General features: G+C 39.7%; 1 protein-coding gene across 8 annotated transcripts in view; it reads left to right on the top strand.

Moving 5' to 3' along the window:
* The window catches only part of CNTN1 (contactin 1), a 434,625-nt gene that overhangs the window by 328,943 nt on the left and 85,809 nt on the right, over positions 1-19,873 (top strand). The gene's annotated exons all lie outside the window — the stretch shown is intronic.

Raw genomic sequence — 19,873 nt, 5'->3', positions numbered from 1 at the left:
AGGCCAACTATGGCCCACTACCCCTTGACAAGCAACCCATTAAGAGTATTTGTGCAAGTCCTGAGGGTGCCAACTCCTCAAAACAGCTATCCACCCAACCCATGCCATTCAGGAGACTATCTCTGGACCTGCTTCTCATAGCTGTATATGTGCAGTGAGGGCACACCACCATTCACATTTTGGCATTTTTTGCACTTGCTCTACACAAGATGTAAATGACTGAATAAAGCAGTGGAGAATCCCACCCTACGATTCCATCTTCTGAAGCAGAAACAACTACTTCATATGAATTTTCCTACTCTTAACTAACTTAGCTAGTTTTGTTGCAGATACTCTTTTATCCTTTTCCACCATTTGCTCAATCCTTTGCAGTTAGCAGAGAAAGGGGCTGGGATGGTGGCAGAAGGGCCTACCGTGCCTCTACTCAAGGTCAGGATCTAACAGGAGCAAGCAAAGGTTGAGTAGGAGTTCTGTTGGAGGAGAAGGGAGGAGGAAGTATGTTGTGTTTCGTTTGGTGGGTTTGTTTTTCCTTGGCAGGAGTTTAGGCAGGAAAGCTATGACAGATACAGGGAAGTGACCCAAGGAATGGAAGAGACAGTGACAATGACTGTATGTGGAAGCTGCAGGATGTACATTATCCTGGAGCAAGTGTTGCCCCAGAATTTGACATTCCTGCTTGTACCCCAGAACTTGACAGTAGTGCAGTCAGCCATTTTCAGTACTGCAGTCAGCCATTTTGTATGTTCAGCCACTGCCAGCTAAAAACCAAACATCACAAAGCTAGGAATAATCTTGGGCCTTTGTGAGACAAGGTCAGATAGCTGCATATTTGCAGTTTGTTAATCAGAATGGGAGGATGGGACAGGAGGTTATGGAGTTAAAGTGAATGAATAGCATCCTTGTTTTTAGGTGCTCCTGACATATTATTGTTATGGCTAGAAATACTAGAAATATTTTGAGCTAATGATATTTTATTGAAATTAGGAGAATTAGTGACCCCATAGAGGTTGTTATGCTGATCCACCAGGAGCCACAAGAAGATGTGTTTTGTTAGCGATAGCTATAGAAGAGTAGGTAAAAGTAAATACCTCAGAACAGTCTGACGAAGCTTTTCTTCAAGAAAGGAGTTGACATCTAAACTCCACATCAGAGTAAACTCCCTGGATGGAAGGAGGGGCCCTGGAAATCTGGCTGGTGATTACTCAAAACAATCTCAGACTGTGGGTATGTATATCTGGGATGTCCTAAACCTATTGCTTATGTCTGTGCGTGCTCAAATCTAATAAACAGTAGTTTTAGGTAAGAGCATGCCTATTGTATTAATAATTTATTAGACAAAATTGCTATGTTCCTATTGATTTATTCCTGACACCACCTGGAGTGAAACAGTTAAGTTACCACTGTTTTGGGTTCTGAAAACCCCAGGTAACACGGGTTCCTGAAAAGAGCTTCATTTGTATGAAGTGCCGCATGATGGACCTGCTGGAAGAGAAGAGGTTTAGAGATGCAAGTGGAAACTGAGTTTTAAAGGGGATTTGAGCAGATAATGAAGGGAAGGGAAGGCAAGGGGAGGCTGAAAGGAAAAGTCAAGACTTGCAGATGCAAGCTGGACTGAAGAACTGTGAGGAAAGTGGCTAGTGAAAGCGTGTGACTATGAGAACCAGGCAGAGGGAAAGACCAGCTAGTGAAGGAGAAATAGAGCTCAGGAGTAGGTTTGCTAAATTGGAAAATGAAGAAGGGGCACAACAGGCAATAACAGAAGGTGGGAGGGAAAGGAAGAAGAGAAGAGTGGCTAGTCCTATAGGAAGAGGGGAAAGAGTTAATGGAGAGGAGGCATTCATGGACAGAATGACTGTTCTCATGGAATAAACTCCACCTGAGTAAGGAGGAAAATAGACTTCTGGAATGGAGGTTGGTACAACTGATTAAAAGAGCTTTAAAATAGGAACTTGGGGCAGATGGTTGGGAAATGCTCATGTAATCTCCGCACCTGATTCTAATGACAAGAGTACAGGTATTAAAGAGATTGCTGTTCAGGGAAGACCAAAATAAATATAAAGGGGGTGGAGAGCATTGTGGTGGAGTAGCATAATGATGAGGTAGACTGTAAAGAAATTAGAAGTGATGGAATGGAACAGACAGAGTCTGTTTGGGTCAAAATCACTTTGAGAAAGAAAACTATTATAGATTCCCCTGGGATAATGCTTGAGATATGCTACAGACTGCCAGGTTTTAATTTAGATATGGATAGAGACCTCTTCAATGTTTTTAATGAAATAAATACTACTGGGAATTGTGTGATTATTTTGTGATGGCATGAGACTTTAACTTCCCAGATATAGATTGGAGGACAAGTTTCACTAATAATAGTAGGGGCCAGATTTTCCTGGATGCAATAGCTGACAAATTTCTTTACCAAATAGTCACTGAATCAACAAGAGGTGATGCCATTTTAGATTTGGGATTGGTGAGTAATGAGGGCCTCATAGAACTGATTGTAGGGGACGACCTTGGTTCAGGTGATCATGAGCTACTTCAGTTTAAATTAAATGGATGGATAAACAAAAATAGATCTGCAGCTAGAGTCCTTGATTTGAAAAAGGTAAACTTTAAAAAATTAAGGGAATTAGTTAGGGAAGTGGACTAGACTGAAGAACCCAAGGATCTGAGTGTGGAGGAAGCTTGGAATTATGTAACTCAAAGTTGCAGAAACTATGTAAAGCCTGCATCCCAAGCAAGGGGAAAAGATTCATAGAGAAGAGTTGCAGACCAAGCTGGATAAGCAAGCATCTCAAACGGGTGATTAAGAGAAAGCAGAAAGCCTACAAGGAATGGAAGATGGGAGGGATCAGCAAGAAAAGCTACTTCTTGTAAGTCAGAAAGTGTAAGGAAAAAGTGAGAACTGCCAAAGGCCAAGCAGAGTTGGACCTTGCAAAGGGAATTAAAACCAGTAGTAAAAGATTCTATAGCTATATAAATAAAAAAAGGAAACAAGAAGTGAGACTGCCATATGAAGCAGAGATTAAAAATAATCGAGGTATGGCCCAACACTAAAACAAATACTTTGCCTCAGTTTTTAATGAGGCTAATGAAGAGTTTAGGTGTAGTGCAATGGTGTCTAATGATAGCAAGGATATGGAAATAGAAATTACCACATCCAACATGAAAGTCAAACTCAAACAGTTTAATGGGATTAAATCATGGGGCCTGGATAATCTCTGTCCAGGAATATTAAAGAAACTGGCACATGAAATCGCAAGCCCAATAGCAAGGATTTTTAATGAGTCTGTAAACTTAGGGGTCATAATCCATGTCTGGAGAATTGCTAATATAATACCTATTTTTAAGAAAGGGAATAAAAGTGACCCAGGAAAGTACAGGCCTATTAGTTTGACTTCAATTGTATGCAAGGTCTTGGAACAAATTTTGAAAGAGAAAGTAGTTAAGAACATAGAGATAAACAGTAACTAGGATAAAACGCAACATGGTTTTACAAAAGGTAGATCGTGCCAGACCAAGCTATCTCCTTCTTTGAGAAGATAACTGATTTTTTAGACAAAGGAAATGCAGTAGCTCTAATCTACCTGGATTTCAGTAAGGCATTTGATACAGTTCCACATGGGAAATTATTAATCTGCATCTTCTCCAATTTAACGAATATGAGAATTGTAAAGAGGATAAGAAAATGGTTAAAGGGGAGACCTCAATGGGTCATACTGAAAGGTGAACGGTCAGGCTGGAGGGAGATTACTAGTGGAGTTCCTCCAGGATTGGTTATGGGACCAGTCTTATTTAACATTTTTATTAATGACCATTGCACAAAAAGTGGGAGTGTGCTAATAAAATTTGCAGATGACACAAAGTTGGGAGGTATTGCCAATATAGAGGAGGACCAAAATATCATACAGGAAGATCTGGATGACCTTGAAAACCGGAGTAATAGAAATGGGATTAAATGTAATAGTGCAAAGTGCAAGGTCATGTATTTATAGACTAACAACAATATTTTTTTTCTATAAGCTGGGGATTTATTAGTTGGAAGGTATGAGGAAGAAGACCTGGGTCTATTGGTTGATCACAGGATGACTCTGAGCAACCAGTGTGAAGTGTCTGTGAAAAAGGCTAATGCGATCCTAAAATGCATCAAATGAGGTATTTCCGAGACAGGGAAGTGTTAGTACCATTATACAAGGTACTAGTGACACCTCATCTGGAATACAGAGTGAAATTCTGGTCTCCCTTGTTTAAGAAAGATTCATTCAAACTGGAACAGGTTCAGAGAAGGGCTACTAGCATTTTCAGAGGAGTGGAAAACCTACCTTATGAGAGGAGACTCAGAGTTTGGCTGAGGGAAGATATGATTGCTTTCTATAAATACATCAGAGGGAAAAATACCAGGAAGTGCGAGGAGTTATTTAAAGTTGTGTCAATGTTAACACAGAACAAATGCATATAAACTGGCCATCAACAAGTTTAGGGGCAAAATTAGGTGAATGTTTCTAACAATCAGAGGAGTGAAGTTCTGGGACAGCCTTCCAAAGAGAGCAGTGGGGGCAAAAAACCTAACTGGCTTCAAGACTGGACTTGATAAGTTTATGGAGGGGATGGTATGATAAGACTGCCTACAATGGCATGTAGCTGATCTGCGACTGCTAGTAGCAAATATCTCCAGTGACCAGAGATGGGACACTAGATGGGGAGGGCTCTGAGTTACTACAGAGAATTCTTTCCCAGGTGTGTGGCTGATAAGTCTTACCCACATGCTCAGGACTTAACTGATCACTATATTTGGGGTCAGGAAGGAATTTTCCCCAAGTCAGATTAGCAGAAACCCGGGGGATGGGGGGGGCTCGCCTTCCTCTGCAGGAAGGGGTAAGGGTCACTTGCAATTTTAAACTAGTGTAATTGGTGGATTCTCCATAAACTGAAGTCTTTAAATCTTGATTTGATTACTTCAGTAACAGAGTCAGAGGTTATGAGTCTATTACAGGAGTAGGTGAGCAAGGTGCAATGTGCAGGAGGTTGACTAGATGATCATGATGGTCCCTTCTGGCCATAAAGTCTATGAGTCTATCCCTTTCTGTCTGGATCTGAGGTTTGTATTTAAGTAATTGTTTGGGGTTTGGATTTGTGGTTATATTTAATAATCAGGAATAATGTTGTGGTGTTCCTAAAAATTCTTGGCATTTCATACAAGTTTCGGCCTAGAATATTGTATATGAAATGCCCATCATCAGTTTGATTCTTCATTTTATATCCAAATGTAATTAATTACTTATAACAGAAATATATATTCCTGCTATTTCATCTGTTTTTTTCATTTGTTACATTCATGCTTTTTATGCTGCTTTTATGCGTGCTTGTACCTGAGAGTTTTCGCTCTTTACCTAGCTTTGCTGGATCAATATTGCAGTTCTTCTTCAAGCCACGAGGTGGCAGCTTTGCATAAGATTTCCAGTTCAGTAGTAATTGGGGCTTTAAACAGCCTCTAACCAAATCTACTTGATGGAACTGGTAGAATCACATTTTGCCATGCAACTTTTCATAAACATAAAAGGATAAATATTCCATTATTAACATTACAATTGTTATATGTACCACAATTTCCTGTAGCTTAAGGAGCTACATAGATCTTTCAAATAATAGGGCTATTAATGTATGGTGAGAATGCAAATCAAAATGCTGAAACCTAATAGCATCCTTCAATTGCTGAAATAATGCTACTATTGTTGTCATAAACACATAATGAAATGATAAAATATATGTAAATAGCTGAATAAATCTTTTGTCTTGAGCTGGAAGCTTTGGTAGTGCCATCAATTGCTGAAGACAGAACTAATTTGCATTTCATTAGCTCTACAGTTCGTTTTCAGAAGAAAACTTGTCACTGTTGTTTTCCTCTCACATGATGAATTATGACATTGCTATCTAAAATGAAACAATATGTATTTAAATGTTAGTGCATGTTCTTTTCAAATAGTTTCTACATTAACAGTTCACTTTCAGGGTTTTCCTAAACCGAACATTGTTCAACTTTGTGTTTGTTTGCCTAGTTATTTGATTGAGTAGTTCAACATTACCATATTCTTTCAATATCCTAAAGAAATAACTATGGAAATTTAGCACTTCAAGCTCTCTCAGTGCCTCTGATTATTCAACGTTTAGTTACTGAATTGTTTTTTACCATGTATATTTAAAAACTGAAGAGTTTACTGTTGTTAGACTTAAAAAATTAATATCCACTATCTAGAGAAATATTAAAATATTTTTATTACCAAAAGTATTCTTAAATAGCTACCCATGCTGAAAATAAAGGGATATATTCTCCCTATGATAAGCTTATGGAATATGCATACATAGAGGAGAAAACGGGCCCCATAATCTCATTTGGTGCAGTAAGAATTGGATAAGTTCTCAAAGAAAGTCCACATTTAGACTGTGTTCTCTTTTTTTGACCTCTGAGGATTGGAGCACCTCTCGGAACATGTCCTCTTTGCTCCACCTTGATTGCTTCCTTATCTGGTGGAGGCACTTCTCCAGTGTGCAGAGGGTTCCCCTGAAGGCCACATCTCCAGAAGCACAAGAAACAGAGGCATGATTGTTAGTTCACACACAGCATCGAATCATTACAGTTAAATACACCTCTTTTAACATATGAATCACTTTCTCACTGTCCCGTGGCAAGCACGCATTTCGGCAAACACCTTGAACATGGTGAGTTTGGCCTGGGTGGGGACTGGACGTTCAAGATGGGGCGAAGGTCTAGGTATTTTTTTAGGGGGATCAGTGCAGGCAACTAGGGACAGTATTGTAAATTCTGCTACCATTTTCCACAGGAGGGGTTATCAAAGTGAATATCTCACTCCTAAGGGTAAGCAAGGATGCAAGGGTGCGTATCCTGCATGTGTACAGTTTCAGACCTAAGCCCTATGCTGCTTCCCTCTGTGCTGCTTTGGTCCCTGCACAAGTGGTTGATGCAGGAAAGTTTCCTACAATGGGGGAAGGAACAAAGCAGCTCTGCCAAGGAACCTTCAGCCTAGGATGGGCGAGTACCTCCAGGAAAGTTTCCTAGAGATCTCTCTGGAGGATTCCCCTCAAATCTCGGTTTGCATTAACACACTGTTACGCCACACTGCTTAGCTGCACTGGGGAATGTGGAGCACACGCAAACACAGCTAGTCTTGTACATTTCTATCCATTCACTCACTTCTAGAATATACAAAGCAAAGGACAGCTCTACCTCATATAACTGAGCAGCATCAACTCAAAAAGATCACTTACCAGAGCTCTCCTCCTCCATCATGCGCACCATAGATGGACTGCTGTGACTGGCTAGACCCCTTCAGAATGGAAAAGAGGTCCTGAGTTGCCGTGCCACTGGACAACCCAGCCATGTGCTTCACATCATCCTCCAACTCAACCTCCTTATCTACAACTTTGTCCTCAGGTTTGAGTCCACTGTGTATCTACAGGACTCTTGGAGGTGGACGTGGGGTAACCACCAAGAATGGAATCCAGCTCCTTATAGAAGCAGGAGGTTTTCGGTGCAGCCAGAGCAACTGTTTGCCTTGCCTTCTGGTATGCCTGCCTCAGCTCCTTTATCTTTGCATGTCCCATTCGTAGCCCTTATTCATCAAGCCACAAGAAATACGATTTAGGTATTGACGTTCCTATGGCTAGAGCAGAGCTGGGACTGCACAGCCTCGTCTCCCCACAGACCCAGCAAATCCAATAACTCATGGATGTTCCAAGCAGGAGAGTGTTTGCTGTGTGGAGCTGCCATGGTCAGCTGGGAAGATTGGATGTGAGCTCTCCATGCAAACAGGAAGTGGAATTTCAAAAATTCCTGGGCTTTTAAAGGGAATGGGGCAGAGGCCTGTGTACCTGGGTGCAGGGCAGTGGAGCTCGAACTGCTGACCAGAGTGGTCAGGATGGGCATTCTGGGACACGTCCTGGAGGCCATTTACAGTGACATAACCAAGCATGGGGTCTATGCTGACACTTTGTCAATGTAACTTTGCACAAAAAGCTCTACGCCTCTCGTGGAGGTGATTTTATTTTGTCAGCAAAGCAGGAGAGTTTTGTCAGGAGGAGGAGCATGGCAATGTGTAAACCTCCACTGTTTTGTCGACTAAACCTGACTTCTGTGGACAACATTGGGAATGTTTAGACAAGGCCTTAGATGATAGAGGATCTGATATTTTTCTCACCTCTGTTTTTCTTTAATAAAACCTAAACTAGATTGCTACAGATAAATTCATAAACTTGTAGAGATGATCTGGTTAATCAGTTTCATTCAGAAGAGTTAAAATGTAGAATATATGTTTGGATTTAAATGCGCTAAAGAGTTCTGAGCCACTTTTAAGGAAGAGAGGACTGAAAGACACAATGACGTAGGAAGTAGAGTTTAAGATAAACTTAGAAAATTGGATTGTTGGGGGCATATGGTCTTTTTACTGCCCTGCACGTATCTAACATTACCACTGGGATTTCCAAAAGAGACTAAGGGTCTCAGCTCCCATTCACCCTTTGTAAATTCCAGCCACTATCTGTAAGTTGTATTTCATTATGAGATCCATAGCTCCTTTTAGACCAAAATTTACTCTGTCCCTCAACATCTTGGTGATTTCTTACTGTTACTGAAATTAATTTAAGTAAGAAATGCTGAATCTGGAAACTGAAGCTATAGAAAATTACAGGCATAACTTAATAAAGAAACAAATCCCACATAAATTTAAACTTCCTTTTCTGCTGTAGATTTTTTTGTGATCTTCATTGTGTCTTTTTATACCTTGTTTGTCAGCTGTCCCATCTGGCTGAGAATATCCTTCAGTCTACAGAGTCAGAGAATTCCAGCCAAGGTTTTTCAGACGTGGTGTATTTGATCATCTTTCACGTCAATTATCTTTACTTTGCTGTTTTCTCAAAAACATTTTTTCATGCAAATATTAATTAGTTCACCCAAGTCCTCTCCACAGTCTGAAAGCACATAAAGGTTCTCAGTTTTCTAGGGCCATATATGGAATACTTAGTGGATATGCAATGCTATCCCCTTCTGTATCTGTCCTCTGTGTTTCCTTTATTATTTCTCCTGCCAAGTCTTCTTCGAGGTGGACAAAGGTAGAATGTGTGCTCCTGAGAGCTATATGTGAAAATCCCACCTGAGTCTTACTGCGTGCTACATATCTGCAATGTAAGGGCTGTACTGTACTAGGAGGAAAGAGGCAACAAGAACAAAATGCCTACTGGTCTTTGTGAAATTAGTTGTTGGTTTAAGTTCACAAGTTTCTAGTAAATAAGTATCCACATCACAAAAAACTACTCTAGCCATTGCCACTTGTCTCCTGGCAAGCTCAGTTGACAGGTCAAGAACTAAATGAACTGGTCCCTTTAGAAGGAAGTCACATTGGCAGAGTAGTATGAGGAAGCCTGCATTGTTGTTGGTTGTGATGTACCTGTTTTGTAAAATAATGATAATCATACCTAACTCTTATATAATGCTTTTCATCCATAATTCTCAAAACACTTTACAGAGGAGATATTATGCCCTTTATACAGACTGGGATATGGAGGCATAGAGAGGTGAAGTGACTTGCTTAGGGTCACAACAGGCCAGAGGAAGAGAAAGGAATACAACCCAAGTCTCTTGAGTCCCAATCCAGTGCTCTATCAGTCATTAGTTTCTAAATACAAAGAGTAAGAAGTAGGTCATGGACAGATGAAGCCAGCATGTGGGAAAAAGTGAAATTTGTTCTTACAGATTTCTTTGTAAACCACACAGTGTAACTTGGACTGTAAAATTGTTATTAGATGAGTATTGTATGGTATCTGCTCATTTGTGTAATTTAGATTATGATTTGCAGGCAGCAGTGGCTGCTTGGGACGACATGGTAGACAATGTTTTTTTGTGCAGCTATCCATTTCTCATATAACATTGCATTAAGTAGACACGCAGTGTTATTTTATAATTGTCTGCTTATTCAGATCACAAAGTATGTTGCACCAAAAAAGATGTGGGGGGAAGTATTTTGCATTTGTAGAGTTTTTAATTACTTTCTCTGTATACCACTTTGCAGAGTACAGCAGGATGCATTAGACTGCTCTGCTGAAGTATGTCTAAGGTTTCCACTGAGCAAAAACATTGGAAGTTTGTGGAGTTTTAAAATGGAGGGAATGGAAAATGTATATAGAGAAGCTAGTTTACAAAGCAGGAAGAAAGAAGTGGGATGCATGGATTGGAATGAGAACCAGAGGTACAGCAAGCACTTCAGAGCCATATTGAACTGTCTGCAGAAGGAAGCTGTTAAATAGTTTAAGGGAGCAGACAGTGGCTGATTAAGGCATGGTCAGGCAGATCAACTGATCCACATCCCTTACTCTGAAGGAGTCTTGAGACTCTCTAAAGGTGACTTCCAATAAATGTTTGTCATCAGTCCTTTCCCTCCCCTCTTCCCCCCCCCCCCCATACAGGTGAGTTTGGAGTCATTTGTTTTCACCAGGCTGGGTCAAAGTTTGAGGAAAACCTGGAATTTTTTAAGAACATAACACTAGGGGAGTGGGCTTGGGTTGAGAGGAATGAAGTCAATGGTTAAGAGCAAGCAGCAGAAGGAAAGCATAGATATGATGCTGAGGGTGAGATAAACAAGCAGTTAGCTAAGACAGGAGGCACTGAAGAAACGTTTTATTAATCTGCAGTGCTATTTTCAAAACAATAAAACTTTGTCTATTCAGTGGAAGCTAGAAACATGCCAACTGCTGCTCTAGGGAAAAAACAATTTCCTGAAAAAAATAGCTCACTGTATCTTCGTAATCAATGTGTTTGTGAGATTTTGAGGACTACTAGAATCCATGTGTCATGCCTGTTTTGGTAAGCATGGGCTCAGAAAAGCATATGTCCTTAACTCTGCTCAGAAATCTAGTTAGCAGTTTAGTTTGTATCCTCCACCCACAGGCTACTAGGAACATGAGCCTTTTGCAAAAGCATATTCCGCTTCTGACCTATTTTCTTTCTTGAAAATGAAGTAATGGGAGACCTTATCACAATGACACCAGTACAAAACATAGTTTCCCAGATTTCTTCTGGTACCAGAAGCAGTGGAATGTATGAAGGGAGAAGAATAATATATTTGTTGGAAATATTTCCTAGTCCACATATCAAGGGTAGAATTAGCACCATACTTCCTTCTCATATAAATATAGGGCCTTTGAAGGATGAGGTCCTTCTGTGTAAGCCCTATTATTAGACTGCTGATTTTTAGTTACCCCTAAATCACATGCCAGATATCTCTTACAAACCAGAAGGAGCCAAATTCTTCTGCTAATGAGACCCAGACAATGAGATTGCACTGGTGTAAATCTGAGTAGATTTTGTCCCTGTGTCTTTTGAGAACAAGGAATCAGAAAAGTGAATGTAATCACAGTTTACACTATCAGGTCAAGTAGCCACAACTGTCGAAGTATCTGTGTTGTTTGTATTTATTATAGTGCAAATGGATATCTTTTGCCATTCCTCATCACCCTTTGCTGCAACAAGGACATTCAGGGAAACTCATTTTCCTTTAATATTTTTGTCCACAATGAAAGGATTTACAGATCTTTTAGGCGATTGCAAAGAGAGGAGACAGCAAGGCTAAACTGACTCCTCTTTTTCTGAATTATCTGTTATCTATTGTATATTCAGGGTACCTCTTCATAACCTCTGTAACTCACATGCCTAATTTTGGGGACCCAAATTTGCAAACTTTGCCCACTGCTTCTGATTAACTATACTCTCTGGATTTTTATAGTTCCTCCAAATTATCTTTGTTAGTGCCAAGTGGCATGTCAGCTGCATCATGGGATGAAGTCTTTTCTTGTGATCTGATGTTCCTTCAGGGATGAATCCTCTCTTCAGTCAGATGACCAGAGGTACTGAGAAGGATTTGCATTCACCTTTGGGCACACTCTGACAGCAGTCAAAAGGTTAACAAAGTGGGAAAGGTCTTTAGAGCATTACATCCAAGAAAAAGTGTACATCATACAGAGATATTTTTTGCCTTTGGCATGATTTTGTAGTCTAAAAGCATAAGTAGAGGGCTCATATGATGAAAGTCTTTTTTGCTTTAAAGTTAGCAAATATTTGGGTGGTGAACCGCATATACACTCTGGAACATCCCTGAGTACTGCTATCACAATTTCCAGTCTGTGATTCAGCTCTCTCTGTATTGACGGAGGCAGTTTGTAACCCAGCCAAGTTGAGGTTTTGAGTGAAAACATACAAAGCATTCATATCTAATTTGTGGACAGAATCTGCTGATGTCCATGTTCTTTATTTGCTTTGTAAGCTTTCCTTTTTTCACTGAGAACCTAGGCTCCTATTGAGGTATGGAAAGCTTTATCACCAACTGCAAAAAGCTTGGTTCAGGAGAGCTTCGGAGAGAGAAAGAGAGAGATCAAGTGTATGCATTTTTTTTTTTATTTTGTGGGTAGATCACATTTTTATCTCCACGTTGTTTAGAGTTTCAGCACTAAGCCATTTGCCACAACATATAAAGAAAATTTCCAGAAGTTTATTACTGTGGGTCAGTAGATATAACATTACTTAAAATGTTTAATGTTATAATTATAAGCTTAAATATATTAGAATTAATGTATACAATTAGGAAAAATTTTAAATGTATTAAATGGAAGGAGCAATATGATTAGATCATGTGAATTCTGACCTATGCAATTGAGACCAAACCTGTGTGGTTTGGAACAAGTTTTGCTTATGTGTATTTGCAAAACAGGTGATGCTCAGAGATTCATGGTCTACATGATTCCTCCCAGGATATGTTAAAAGTTAATAAAGTTCAGGGTAAGCATTTAGGTTTTCTAGAGGGATTTTTTGTTTGTTTTGTTTTTTAACGTAGGGAACTGGAAACTCCAAGCGTTTCCTCCATTGTTTCATCAGGAGGGTTGGGCAGTTGCCCTCTCTCACTTCCACAGAACAATGGTATTCATCCGTTCACCTCCATGGGCAGCACAGGTCAGGCATGACAGGGAAAGAGGAGTTGATGTCTAGGACCAGTCAGTGTTAATTTATGCAATAATCTCCATATACTTTGGGGAAACACTACTCTGGAGAGCCCTGTAGAGTGATCACCATGAAGCACTCATGGAGGAGCTTCTATGGGAAAAGGGAACAGTATGCCACAAAACTGGTACCAATCTGGATTCACCTGGCATGTGTATCGTTCACCCACACTGGCAGAGGGGACAATCAGGCCTGTAATGTTAGTGAATTGAAAAGTGCTTATAGGTATTAATGTAATAAAAGCAATAATGGTGCTAATTATATTTAGACTATGGATTGTAGGAAAACAAGAATTAATATACTGGAACAGACCAATAGTCCATCTAGTCTCTGTGACTATGGCCAGTGCCAGTGCTTCAGAGGAGAAATCAATATTGCACATGGTATGCGAATTTACTACATTATGAACTGGAGATTCTTCTTCATACTAGATGCCAGTAAAGTATAGAACTAACTTCATGTGTTGTTCTTTTCCATGTGTGTGTAATCCTCCTTTATACCCAATTAACTGGTTACCTTAGTAATGTCCTTAAAGAAAGAGTTCCTATGTTGCACCCAAAAAAAGTTACTTTTTAATTTTTGTTGCATATTAATTTCATTCACTGGCTTGTTTGTTCTTTTATCACAGGAGGTTCCCAATAAAACACCTCTCTAGTTTTCTTTTGTATACCAGTATTCTGTTCTGACTCCTCTTACACTTCTTTCCAAATTGCTATAAATTTCTCCTTTATCATTGTGATCTCCAAGTATGGCTGTTCTCAATTGACATTCTTGTTTCAGAGTATTTACAAAACGTTTACATTTTATATTTTGTTTTCCTGTTTTCAATCAAGAGACATAAACCTGGACCTTGTAAGTGCCCATTACATCCAATGTGGTGTTAACTACTTATCTAGCTTCAAGACCATATGGAATCCCATACAATTTTTGTGTGCATTAAAGGTTTATACCTTTCCCTAAGCTTTTGATGAGAAAAAAAAATCACAAATAACCATTACTTCTAAATGTAATTCTACCAAAATTGGTTTTTACATATTTTTTTTTATTTTGAATGCTACCACTATGCTTCTGACTGTGAAATTTCATGATTGCAAGGAGTTATTTCATTGTTTGTTTTCCATAGGAAAATGCTGTTTCTGAACAATCTGGAGTGAGTTAGGAGAGTTAAATGTTAATCATTCCAATGTGGTATGATATCAATCTAGCTGTTAATCTTTTGTAACATTTTACCTTGCATGAAAGAACTTTAGATGTATTTTGAAAGGATGATTAGGGTTTTTATGAAAATATTTTAAAGACTAACATGTGTGTAATGCTGTGATTTACTTCAGTAATCCTTTTCTAAATAAGCTAAGGATACATTTGCAAACTAGCATCTGTGAATAAGTGAGTTATTTTTAAACATTGTGTACATGTATTATTTAACAAAATATTACACACAATTGTATATGTATGTATATACTTAGGGAGGTCCATGTTTTACAGTGTTTTGCAGGTGCAACTCCTGTTGGATTTTGTACTGGTGTAACAAAGAGCAGTATTTTACCCACAGTGTGTGTGTGTGTGTGTGTGTATATATATATATGTATATATATATATATATATATATATATACGAAATTATTATAGGTGCTACAGATAACAATGCATATAGTTAAGGTTTATTACGCTTCCCACTATAAAACCCTGTTTTCAGTTGGTCATAATTTTGCCAAATTTAACCATATAGGCTAAAATGCCATGTGTCTACCCCAGGCTGAATTTTTTTTGAAAGTTTCAGCAAAAATGGTTTAGCCATTACTGAGAACCGGGTTAAGGGGGAAATACCTTGTTTTGCCCATGTTAAAAAGAAATATTGTAGCTGTTAGGTTCTGAAACTCTATGACCTCCATGCTTTGGAGCAGGGACTTGAAAACTGGCAGCGGGGTTGTCTCTGTGGCAGTGATGTACCCTTTGCTGTTCATGTGGACAAGTCCCAAATTAGGGAAAGTTATTAGCCTTTGATTATTACCCAGAATTAGTGAGCACATTTTATATTCACTTCTCTGTGCTTCAATTTCCCCTCATTAAAATGGGGATAATACTACCACCTCACCTGACAAGTGTATTTTGAAAACAAATTCATTAATGTTTGTGAAGTACTCAGATACTATAATGAGGAAAATTAATAATTCTTTCTTTAGAGCAGGATTTGAATAATATTCAGTAAATAAGGCTTGGCCCCACATTGAACAAGCAAGATATAACAAAATATAGAACAGCTTCTCATTCAGTGAGTACTGTCCATCCTCTGCCTTGAATGAGGCAGAGGTACTGTGGACAAAATAGTATGTGATCATGGAATTAAAAAGTGTATTCTAATATGCACAAATGGGGTAAATTAAGGTTAAAGGTTAATTAAGGTTAATTATGGCTTTTCCTAACTTTTGAGTGCTTGATTTTGACCTCATTGTTCCTTTAATGTATTTTTAAATGCACAAAATGAGTACATGGACTCTGTTTATTCTACACTCTCATTAATGGGTCATGGAGTCCTGGAGAATTTTTCAGAATACATTGTGTTTTACTCATGAAGTCGGTAGGAGTTTTACCTTTTTTTTGTCTGACACCCATTGAACATAGTAATACATTTAATGATAGTCATTATTACTTAGTTCATACTTAGTTCATAATAATAAGTCAGACCACAATGAAATAATGAAATAAAATTCTTAAGGGAACTAAAAGAGTAGGATTTTGTGCCAGAATCAGAAATGCGTGTGTACCGGGGTATCCTGACTCAGGAGCTAACTCAGCACCCTGTCACTCAACGCCCCACCAAGTTATATTAATTGAAAGACAGGCAGTTGGAAGAGAAGCGCAGTTAGCTGCCTGGAGATACAACTTAAGATCTAATTGGATGGAAGTATCCCCAGCAGCTAGGACTATATAGTCAGAAAGGAAGGAAGACCTACAGGAGAGTAAGAAGCCTGAAGGAAGGGAGAAGTAGGCAGAACTAGTGGCTACTACTAGTGTACTCTTCCCCAGAAGCAAGTGGGGAAGCAGGCTATGGATTGTAAAAATAAAATCTAACAAAACATGGTGCTGGTTGAGAAGAGCTGGAGTAGTTGTGGTCTGAGATTAAGGCTGCAAAGGACTCTCAGGGCCTGAGCCTGTTTAAGAGGTTGTTTCTACAGTGCTGTGTTTAGTAGATAATATTGCATGAAACATTCTGTCATTCACATAACTTACCTATGTGAACCTCAGTAAAACTCACACTTCCTACAAAATGTTATTGCAAGCTCTCACTGCAGATTAATATATTTATACCATTTCCATTTATAGCTATTGCCCTTTAAATTAAATTTTGTTTAGAATTACTATGTTTATCCTGGGGAGTCAGAAGGCAAGTTTCCATGCTAACATCTGGATTTGCTATCTTATAATTATACTGTCCTTACATAAGCTGAGATATTACACTATCAGTTAAATGTTCTATTAACATACAAGTGTAAAATTAACACTTTTCGGTGAAAAAAGTTAATCTATGGTGCATTAATATGAAACATGAAAATCAGCTCAAAATTTGTGACAAAAAACATTCACTCAGAAACCCCGTTTTCAATTTTCATTTTAGGCAGAAAGAAAGCAGAGGCAGTTTGTTCTAGGCTGACTTTGTGTTGCACAGACTGAATGCTTGCATGGACAGATTCAAAGGAGTAAGACTTACAGAACATTGTCTGGAGGAATTTTAGTCCTAGTCTTTTCTCCAGAAACCTGCTTGATTCCAGCTTACAGTAAGTGGGAGTTGCACTGAGAAGACGATAAGCTGTGCAGCACAGTGAAAAGATAGTGTATGTGTGGTTTTTAGATTGTGAGAGGAATGGTGTGAGCCTGATTGTCATAGCAGATCCCTTACTAGATGGCCAGGGAGAGCTGTTGGCAGATGTTACAGTTTGGTCCATTTACTCTTCTTGTTTTGACTGGAATTGTGAGGAAAGCTGCAGGCTACTCCAGAGAGAGCAAAGGTAGTTATACAGGATGAGGGAGGAGGGAATGTACATACATTTCATTTTTCCCCCGAGGCAGATGACAAGAAAAATGTTTAAAATAAAATGTTGTTATTCATTTTGTTTGATCTTAAGCATGTGATGCAAATAGATAATTGCCCTGTTCAGTAGCTACATATTTGAAGTGATGAGGGCTTAAAATACCAAGCATTATATACTTTAATTAAATTCTATAGAATTGTTTCTGAGACTGAAAACAATGCATAGATATAAAATGATATAGATAATTAAAATAAACTACTGAACATTTTATGCCATTTGCGTATTTACAGTATACTGTACCCATAATCACCATTAGGTATACACATGGTTTACACTGTTTATTCTTCATAGATATGTGTTGCTTATACACCGAATGACTGTTGCTTGTATTCAGGTTCTATTGTATGTTGGTAGGAAACAATAGGGTGACCAGACGTCCCATTTTTAAAGGGACAGTCCTGTGTTTAAGCCCTCCTGTAGGTGTCTCGACTTTTTCTTAAAAATGGGCAAATTGTCCCATATTTTCTGTCTCCTCCACATCAGTACTGGTAGGTCCTGCTGCTGTCCAGATCCCTGCTTGCCAGTTGCCCTCTCACCAGTGGTGAGTGGGGGGTCCAGTGGCCAACTATGGAGGTGTATGTGCAAGGCTGGTAGTGGGGCGAAGATGTAGTGCGTGGGGCCAGCCACTCCCTCTGCTGATCTGTCAGCGCAGCCCCCACTGCATACTGGCTCTTGGCCAGCAGGGCCCCTCCCTCCCGTCCCATTTCCGGTTGGCACTGGCTGTGCGCTGCGAGCAGTGACTGGTGCTTGTGGGCAGGTGCCAGGCAGCGGCCAGTTGTGTCCCCTCTGTTACCCACCCATCAGCCCTTTACATGCTCTCCTCTCACTGTCCTCTCCCTGCCTTGCCCATTCACCTCCCCAGTCCTGCTGCTCCTCCATATCCCCCGCGGCAGGATGTGTCCTGCTCCCAGCGCTGTGCAGAGCACCAGCCCCTGTTCAGAGCATTCAGCTCACTAACAGCCTGGCCAGCAGGCTCCTTCCTTCCCCCACTGCCTCTGACTAGGAAAGCTCAGTCAGCTTGACATTAATTTAAACGTTTGTACTGCATACTTCTGATTGATTGCCATTGACCTCGCTTGAATACAAGTAATTTTACCAGGTGTCCCATATTCAGCATAGGAAAATATGGTCACCCTAGGAAACAATGATTTTTGGTCAGTCCCTTTTACAGCTGATGACTACAATAACCACTTTCCCTCCAATACCACTTTCCCACCCGCAGCTCCACCATCTTCACTCTGTTCCCATGTGCCACGTTTCAGGCACCCATCCTCTCATCTCTTGGATCAGGGACTGACTTTCTGGGCATGTCTGCACTGCAGCTGGGAGAGTGCCTCCCAGTTTGGGTAGACAGAAGTGCTCGAGCTGTGCTCAAGCTAGTGCTCTAAAAATAGCACTGTGGATGTTCTGGCATGGGCTAGCCGCCTGAGTACATAGCTCATCCAAGCTCAGGTGACTAGCTTGAGTTGCTGCCTGTTTTGCAACGTCCTCGCTGCTGGTTTTAACATGCTAGCTTGAATGGAGCATGTCTGTCAGCCTGTGCTGAGAGGCTTGCTCCCTGCAGCAATGTAAACAGTTGTGTTTATATAGTGCTTAGTATAAAGAGGCTGGGACCTCTAGGCACTTCTGCAATACCAATTGTACCTAATAATAAGATTAAATTTCTCTATAAACTCTACTAGTGTTAATCCACCATCCAAAGAAGTTTTGTGGTTAATTATTATTGGTAAGATGTTTTAAAACATTGCACTGATGTGTTACAAATACATCTGCTGGTTGGCAATGCTTTGTATGTCTGAATCTCTATTGTCTATTTAGATTGAAGTTCCTTGAGGCAGGAATTCACAGGTTTAAAATTAACCATGTGCATATGTGCTTTGCTGAATTGGTGAAGGAGTTCTCAGCACCTTACAGAATGGAACCTTGAGTTTGTCTACAGATGATTCCTTGGGGAAGGCAGAGTTTTGCCCATCATGGAAGGAGCTATGGTTTCACCTTTAGAATCCTATAGATTCCATGTAATTCACTTGTAATAAAACCATCTGCATAGAGGTCTTGTGCTTCTCAGCTGCCAGTTGCACCTCTTGCCACAGCTGCTCCCAGGACTCCCTTTAAAGGGATGATGGGTGTTCCCCAGTATGGAGGGTTTCCATGTAAAGGTGATACAGCCTGAAGTTGAAGATCTTTATCCAAATGTGGTGCTATTGGGAGGACAGCATAGCCTCTAGGTCTTGAACAGGCTTGTCCTCTCCTTGTGGCATCCTAGGGAGGCAGAAGATAGTGCCATGGAGGCAGCTGATCCATACATTGATTTCTGGGGCCCGATGTGGGCCAATATATGGAGCAGATCTTTACTGACATGGATATAGATTGTAGTGTTATCCATTGTTGGGTTTTTACTGTTTCTATGCTTAATCCCACAATAATTTAAGTGATATTGGGAAATAACTTAAAAGTGAATCATGCAAAATTCTAGGCTAAAACTATTGTAAACCAGTGTTTTCATGTGGCAGTGTACATGCACATGGTACATGTGTACAAAGTGCAATACCGGCTAGTGAAAAAGAGTTTTTAGTTTCAGAACATTTGGATTTTCAGCTCTATTAAAAAGCAACAGCTTTTCAAGAAATACTGAGTACTTTTCACTGCTACAATATAAATAAATCAAGCATTTATCTGAGGGAGGTAATCCTCTCCTTTCTGTACTGTATATCAAATGATAGAGGGGT

This window comes from Dermochelys coriacea, chromosome 1, assembly GCF_009764565.3.
Source record: "Dermochelys coriacea isolate rDerCor1 chromosome 1, rDerCor1.pri.v4, whole genome shotgun sequence".
Taxonomy (NCBI): Eukaryota; Metazoa; Chordata; order Testudines; family Dermochelyidae; genus Dermochelys; species Dermochelys coriacea.
Note: the sequence above shows the minus strand (reverse complement) of the source record. Positions and strands in the feature narration are given on the sequence as shown.